Genomic DNA, 8,764 nt, shown 5'->3' on the forward strand with positions numbered 1-8,764 from the left:
CTCTCTCTGCCTGCTTCTCGGCCTACTTGTGATCTCTGTCAAATAAATAAATAAAAAATCTTTAAAAAAAAAAAAAAAACTGAAAAAGGGGATGCCTGGGTGGCTCAGTTGGTTAAACGGCTGCCTTCAGCTCAGGTCATGATCCCAGCATCCTGGGATCAAGTCCCACATCAGACTCCTTGCTTGGCAGGGAGCCTGCTTCTCCCTCTGCCTCTGCTGCCCCTCTGCCTGCCTATGCCTATGCTCTCTCTCTGACAAATAAATAAATAAAATCTTTAAAAAAAAAAAAACCTGAAAAAGGGGGCACCTCAGTAGTTCAGTTGGTTAAGTGTCTGTCTTTGCCCCAGGCTATGATCCCAGGGTCCTGAGATCAAGGTCCATGTTGGGCTCCCTGCTCAGTGGGGAGTCTGCTTCTCCCTCTGCCCCTCCCTCCACTTATGCTAATAAATAAAAATCTTAAAAAGAAAAAAAAAAAAACCTTGAAAAAATACACAAAACTTAAAAGAAAATTAAAACCACCTTAAACTAATCCCCCAAGAAACCACACAGTATTTCATTATGTAACTTTATTATTATCTTTTCTACTTTCTCTCTAAGTAAATGCTATGCCAACACGGGGCTTGAACTCATGACCCCGGGATTACGAGTCCCATGTTCCACCAACTGAACCAGCCAGGTGTCCCCAACTTTTCCTATTTTTTATGTTGACTCATTCCCCATTCTTTGGTTGGTTCAAGTTCAGTACTCTCTTCCATGGCGGGCAAACCAAACAACAGCCTCCTCCTCAAATTTTAACCTGCTCTCTGACTGGCTGGTGAACTCTCCCAGGCTCAGAAAGGAGAATCATTTCTTGAGTACCTTCTTCAAAAATGTCAGACCCTATGCTACACAATTTCAGCCAGCTAGTCCTCCCATCCATCCAGGATTTACATCACCAATCTGGAGGCATTTACCCTCTGTGCTTCCACTTAAGGACAGGAGACTCTCCGGGTTATCAGATGAAATCTACCATCAGCCTGGGGAATAGAGCAGTTAAGTACCAGGTGTCTGACTGCAGCTGAACAGAAGATGGTTACCCCACAGCTGCCCAGATCCTGACTTCTACATGACTTAGATCGTGGAATTCAAATCACTGGTTAACTGAATTCAGTCTAATTTTGAGAAGGCCTGAGTGTTCTCTTCTCAGCCAACCTGCAGCCCACCCAAATGCCCTTAATTAATGTTAACTGGTGGGGGAGGGGGGCTGACTGGCTCAGTCAGTGGAGCATGTGACTCATCTTAAGAGTCCTAAATTTTTTTTTTTAAAGATTTATTTATTTATTTATTTGACAGATCCCAAGTAGGCAGAGGCAGGCAGAGAGAGAGAGAGAGAGAGAGAGAGAGAGAGAGAGAGAGGAGGAAGCAGGCTCCCTTCTCAGCAGAGAGCCCGATGTGGGGCTCGATCCCAAGACCCTGGGACCATGACCTGAGCCGAAGGCAGAGGCTTTAACCCACTGAGCCACCCAGGCGCCCCAAGAGTCCTAAATTTGAGCCCCATGCTGAGCGTAGAGATTACTTAAAAACTTTTTTTTTGGGGGCGCCTGGGTGGCTCAGTGGTTAAGCCGCTGCCTTCGGGAGCCTGCTTCCTCCTCTCTCTCTCTCTCTGCCTGCCTCTCTGCCTACTTGTGATTTCTCTCTGTCAAATGAATAAATAAAATCTTTAAAAAAAAAACACTTTTTTTTTAAAATTTTTTAATGTTAAATGGGAAAATAAGAGCAGATAACAAAATTACATTTGATAGTATAACTTCAGTATGTTAATATAAAAGCAAAAGACACTAGAAAAGGAAAGAAGACACAATAAACCCACCCAAATTGCCCAGGAAGAAAAACCAGCCAAATCACCAATTACTAAAGATCAGACGTCTAACATTCATCACAAGACTGTCACCTTATTTCCTTATTTTCTGTGAGAAAATTTAAGTAAAATTTAAGTAAAATCCGTGTATCCCGTGTGTCTGGTGTATAACCTAAATTCTGATTAAAGACACATCGACAGTAGCTACTTCCTCTTAGGTGGCCCAGACTAGAGAAGGAAGTAGACAAAATGCTTGGGAAGTAGAGCCCAGTGACTTAATTCCTTGCATCAAACCAAGATTCACACAAGAGAGGCACCTGGGTGGCTCAGTTGGGTTAAGCAGCGGGCTTCAGCTGGGTCAGAGCAAGTCCCGCACCGGGCTCCCTACTCAGTGGAGAGCCTGCTTCTCCCTCTCCCTGTGCCTGCCGCTGTGCCTACTTGTGCTGTCAAATAAATAAAAAATCTTAAAAAAAAAAAAAAACCCGCAAGAATAATAAACTGTTTCTGAAGGAGTTGAGACCTTCTATGGCTCCAAGCTTCCTTACCACATTGAACTGCATTTAGAATCTGGGTTCAAGGATTGTCTCCTATTCTCCCTTCTAATAAGTTGAGCTCTTTACTCCAGACTACCTTTGATTGTATATGGTTGGAGTCAACTCAGCCTCTTTCCTCTCAACATCCCCATTCCTGACAACTAGGCAGTTTGGCTGCTGACTGAACTGAAGAGAAAGAATGAGGTAGGGCAGAGGGAGAATCACTAACTCAGAACAGCTTCACTGTATGGGCCCATACCGGCCTGACTCTCCACAATGGATGTGGGTCTCAATTGTGTCTCTTGGGGTCTGCTTGGGTTGCTCAGTTGGTTAAGCATATGCCTTCCACTCAGGTCATGAGCCCAGGGTTTGGGATCGAATCCCACATCAGGCTCCTTCCTCTGCAGGGAGCCTGCTTCTCCCTCTGCCTCTGCTTCCTGTGCTTGTTCGTTCTGTCAAATAAATAAAGTCTTTTAAAAAAAAATTGTGGGGGGCACCTGGCTGGCTCAGTGGGTTAAAGCCTCTGCCTTTGGCTCAGGTCATGATCCCAGGGTCCTGGGATCGAGCCCCGCATCGGGCTCTCTGTTCAGCAGGGAGCCTGCTTCCTCCTCTCTCTCTGCCTACTTGTGATCTCTGTCTGTCAAATAAATAAATAAAATCTTAAAAAAAAAAAATTGTGTCTCTTGGGGCAACAGCTACTTAAGTCACTCTTCTTCCTCTAAGTGGTATTTGAAGCACTGATAGGTTTTCTCCTATATGATCGAGTGCCCTAACACTCCTTTACCACTCTTCATAGCAGGACACAGGACAAGGCTGGCTCTCTAGTTTATCTCTGTTCCTCAGACTGGCTGTCCAAAATGGAACATGGTAGAGCAAGATGGGAGAGGAGTAGGAGGCCTAAATTTCGTCTGGTCCCAGTTATTCAACTAGATAGTTGCCGACCATTCTGAACACCTACAAACCCAACAGGAGATCAAAGAAAAGAACAGCAGCAACTCTATAAACAGAAAAGTGACCACTTTCTGGAAGGTAGGATGTGTAGAGAAGTGAATCTGAGGTGATATAGGGAAGACAGACCGTGGGGGCTGGAAGCCTGTCAGCGGGCTCCCGGTAAGTGACAGAGCAGCAGAACACAAAATAAGAACTTTTAGAGGTCTGCTCCGCTGAGGGACGTCGCTCTAGTGGCTAAGCAGGGGGTGAGCCCTTACAGGGACAGTAAAGGAGTCGCAGAAGGACCAGGGGTGCCTGAGTGTGGCAGAGCTCCCAGGTATCAAAGCAGGGAAGGGGGCTGCAGAGGCAGAGCTGAGGCGTGGCTCTCAGCTCGGGGCTGCCATAAACCGTGATCTGCAACCCAGTTCGGCCACTACTCTTCGAGCAGGGACCCCACAAGCGGCAGATCTAGGAAGACTCACCTTCCTCCCGGGGGAAGGAGCGGTGTGGGAGCACACCGCAGAGATCGGCTGGGTTTCGAGACTCTGAACAGAGTCCTGTTCCAGAGATAGAAACGCTCAGTCACAGGCTGGGTCACAGGCTGGGTGAGCCCGGAGAACAGCCGGAGACAGGGAGTGAGTGACTGCTTATCTCTGAGAATTTACTGAAGAGGGGGCTCTAAGCTCTCGGCTCCTCCCAGGCCACAGACTGGGCGGCCATCATCTTCATTTCCGTCCTCCAAAGAGCTCTGTGGAAAGCGCTCAGGGAACAAAACCTCCCAAGGGCGAACCTGGGCAGGTTGCTTAGCCTGGCCCCTGGCAAGGGCAGTGCAATTCCGCCTCAGGCGAAGACATGAGAATCACTGCAACAGGCCCCTCCCCCAGAATATCAGCAAGAACATCCAGCCAAGACCAAGTTTACCAGTCAATGAAAACTGCAAAACTCCAGCGTGAAGGGAATATAGCACATAGAATTCATGGCCTTTTCCCCGATTCTTTAGTCTTTTCAAGTTAATTTTTTTAATTTTAAATTTTCTTCATTTTTTTCCTATTTTTTCAAATTTTTCTTCTTCACTTTTCAACCAACATCTTATCAATTCCTTTTTAAAAATCTTTTTTTATCTTCTTTTTAATCTTTTACAGTCATATTTTATCCCTTCATTGTATTTAACCTTATTTTTTGTATATGTATGTTCTTTCTTTCAAATTTTGGCATGGTTTCTTCTAACAGACCAAAATATACCCAAAATCTACTGTATGGCTTTGTTCTAGTCTCCCACTTGGTCACATTCTCTCCTCCCTTTTTTCTTTTTTCAACGAATTTCTTACCAATTTCTTTTTAAAAATCTTTTTAAATTTCCATCATTACAGTCATATTCCATCCATTCATCATATTTACCCTTATTTTTGCAAAAATATGTTTTTCTTTAAGATTTTGGGAGGCATGTTCTTCTAACAGACCAAAATACACCCGAAATCAAGTGTGGGGCTCTGTTCTGTTCACCAGCCTGACCATATTCTTTTTTCTTTTCCCCCCAGTTTGGGGTCTTTTCTTATTCACTTAGTGCTTATTTTTCTGGGGTCACTGTTGCCCTTTTAGCATTTTGTTTTCTCATTCATCTATTCTTCTCTGGACAAAATGACAGAACGAAAAAAGTCACCTCAAAAAAAAAAAAAAAGAACAAGAGGCAGTATCGACTGCCAGGGACCTAATGAATACAGACATTAGTAAGATGTCAGAAGTAGAGTTCAGAATGACGAGTATAAAGATACTAACTGGGCTTGAAAAAAGCATAGACAATACCAGAGAATCCCCTTCTGGAGAAATAAAAGAACTAAAATCTAACCAAGTTGAAATCAAAAAAGCTATTAATGAGGTGCAATAAAAAATAGAAGCTATAACATCTAGAATAAATAAGGCAGAGGAGAGAATCAGTGATATAGAAGACCAAATGATGGAGAACAAAGAAGCTGAGAAAAAGAGAGATAAACAACTACTGGATCACGAGGGGAGAATTCAAGAGAAAATTATAATATAAGACATAACATCAGAATAGTATTTGGGAATAACTGGGATCCCAGAAGAAGAAGAAAGGGGGGGGGGCAGAAGGTATACTGGAGCAAATTATAGCAGAGAACTTCCCTAACTGGGGGAAGGAAACAGGCATAAAAATCCTGGAGGCACAGAGAATCCCCGCTCAAAATCAATAAAAATAGTGGTGCCTGGGTGGCTCAGTTGTTAAGTGTCTGCCTTCAGCTCAGGTCATGATCCCAGGGTCTTGGGTTCGAGCACCACATCAGACTCCCTGCTCAGTGGGAAACCTGCTTCTCCCTCTCACTCCCCCTGCTTGTATTCCCTCTCTTGTTGTGTCTCTTTCAAATATACAAATAAAATAAAATCTTTTTTAAAATATCAATTAAAAATAGATCAACACCCCATCATCTAACAGTAAACCTTGTAAGTCTCAGAGATAGAGAAAATCCTGAAAACAGCTTGGGACAAGGGGTCTGTAACCTATAAAGGTAGAAACATAAGATTGGTCTGGGGTCAAGGGGTCTGTAACCTATAAAGGTAGAAACATAAGATTGGTAGTAGACCTATCCACAGAGACCTGACAGGTCAGAAAGGACTGGTATGATATATTCAGAGCACTAAACGGGAAAAATATGCAGCTAAGAATACTATATCCAGCTAGGCTGTCATTGAAAATAGAGAGAGATAAAAGCTTTCAGGACAAACAAAAATTTTAAAAAATTGCAAACATCAAACCATTCCTACAGGAAATATTGAAAGGGGTCCTCTAACCAAAGAGAGATCCTAAAAGTAACAAAGACTAGAAAGGAACAGACACGGCATACAGTAACGGTTACCTTACAGGCAATACAGTGGCAATAAATTTCTATCTTTCAATAGTTACCCTGAGGGTAAATGGGCTAAATGCCCCAATCAAAAGACACAGGGTATCAAAATGGATAAAAAAAAAAGAAGACCCATCAATATGCTGTCTGCAAGAGACTCATTTTAGACCCAAAGACACCTCCAGCTTTTAAGTGAGGGGGTGGAAAACCACTTACTATGCTAATGGACAGCAAAAGAAAGCTGGGGTGGCAATCCTTGTTTCAGATAAATTAGAGTTTAAACCAAAGACTGTAATAGAAGATGAGGAAGGACACCGTATCATACTTAAAAGGTCTGTCCAACTAAAAAATCTAACAATTTTAAATACCTATGCCCCGGGGTGCCTGGGTGGCTCAGTGAGTTAAGCCCCTGCCTTCAGCTCAGGTCATGATCTCAGGGTCCTGGGATCGAGTCCCACATTGGGCTCTTTGCTCTGCGGGGAGCCTGCTTCCTCCTCTCTCTCTCTCTGCCTGCCTCTCTGCCTACTTGTGATCTCTGTCTGTCAAATAAGTGACCTTAATACCCCCTCGCTGAAATGGACAGATCATCTAAGTGGGAGATCAACAAGGAAATAAAGGATTTAAATGACACATTGGACCAGATGGACATGACGGATATATTCAGAACATTCCATCCCAAAGCAACAGGATATACATTCTTCTCCAGTGCACAAGGAACATTCTCCAGAATAGATCACATCCTGGGTCACAAATCAGGTCTCAACCGGTACCAAATGACTGGGATCATTCCCTGCATACTTTCAGCCAACAATGCTTTGAAACTAGAACTCGATCACAAGAGGAAAGTTGGAAAGAATTCAAATACATGGAGGCTAAAGAGCATCCTACTAAAGAATGAGTGGGTCAAACAGGAAATTAAAGAAGAATTTAAAAGTTTCATGGGAACAAATGAAAATGAAAACACAGCTGTTCAAAATCTTTGGGATGCAACATAGGCGGTCCTAAGAGGAAAGTATATAGCAATACAAGACTTTCTCAAGAAACAAGAAAGGTGTCAAATACACAACTTAAGCCTACACTTAAAGGAGCTAGAGAAAGAACAGCAAATAAAGGATAAACCCAGCAGAAGAGAAATAATGAAGATCAGAGCAGGAATCAATGAAATAGAAACCAAAGAACAGTAGAACAGATTAATGAAACTATGAGCTGGTTCTTTCAAAAAACCAGTAAGATTGATAAACCCCTGACCAGACATACCAAAAACAAAAGAGAAAGGACCCAAATTAATAAAATCATGAATGAAAGAGGAGAGATCATAAACACCACCAAAGAAATACAAACAATTATAAGAACATATTATGAGTAACTATGTGTCAGCAAATTAGACAATCTGGAAGAAATGGATGCATTCCTAGAGACGTATAAACTACCAAAACTCAACAAGGAAGAAACAGAAAACCCAAATGGACTGATAACCAGTAAGGAAATTGAAGCAGTCATCTAAAATCTCCCAACAAACAAAACCCCGGGCCAGATGGGTCCCCAAGGGAATTCTATCAAACATTTAAAGAATTAATATCTATTCTCCTGAAACTGTTCCAAAAAATGGAAATGGAAGGAAAACTTCCAAACTCATTTTATGAGGCCAGCATTACCTTGACCCCCAAACCAGACCAAGACCCCAATCGAAAAGGAGAATTACAGAGGCATGTGGTGGCTCAGTCGGTTGGGAGTCTGCCATTGGCTCAAGTCATGATCCCAGGGTCCTGGGATAGAGCTCCTCATTGAGCATCCTGCTCAGTGGGGAGCCTGTGTCTCCCTCTCCCTTTGCTTGCTGCTCTCCCTGCTTGTATTCTCTGTGTCAAATAAATAAAATCTTAAAAATAAAAAAAAAAAAATTTAAAAACCCAGGGGGGAAAAAAAAGAATTACAGACCAATATCCCTGACGAACACGGATGCAAAAATTCTCACCAAAATACTAGCAGACAGGATCCAACAGTACATTAAAAGGATTGTTCACCATCACCAAGTGGGATTTATTCCTGGGCTCAAGGTTGGTTCAACATCCACACATCAATCAATGTGATACAATATATTAATAAAAGAAAGAACAAGAACCATTTGATACTCTCAGGGCACCTGGGTGGCTCAGTGGGTTAAAGCCTCTGCCTTCAGCTCAGGTCGTGATCCCAGGGTCCTGGGATCGAGCTCCGCATCAGGCTCTCTGCTCAGTGGGGAGCCTGCTTCCCCCCTCTCTGCCTGCCTCTCTGTCTGCTTGTGATCTCTTTCTGTCAAATAAATGAATAAATAAGATCTTAGAAAAAAAAAAAAGGAACCATATGATACTCTCAATAGATGCAGAAAAAGCATCTGACAAAGTACAACATCCTTTCTTGATCAAAACTCTTCACAGTGTAGGGATAGAGGGTATATACATCAAAAACATCAAAGTCATCTATGAAAAACCTACAGCGAATATCATTCTCAATGGGGAAAAACTGAGAGCTATTCCTCTAAAGTCAGGAACACAGCAGGGATGCCAACTCTCACCATTGCCATTCAACATAGTATTAGAAGTCCTAGCTTCAGCAATCAGACAACAAAA

This window comes from Mustela nigripes, chromosome 6 (genome assembly GCF_022355385.1).
Source record: "Mustela nigripes isolate SB6536 chromosome 6, MUSNIG.SB6536, whole genome shotgun sequence".
In the NCBI taxonomy this organism is placed as follows: Eukaryota; Metazoa; Chordata; class Mammalia; order Carnivora; family Mustelidae; genus Mustela; species Mustela nigripes.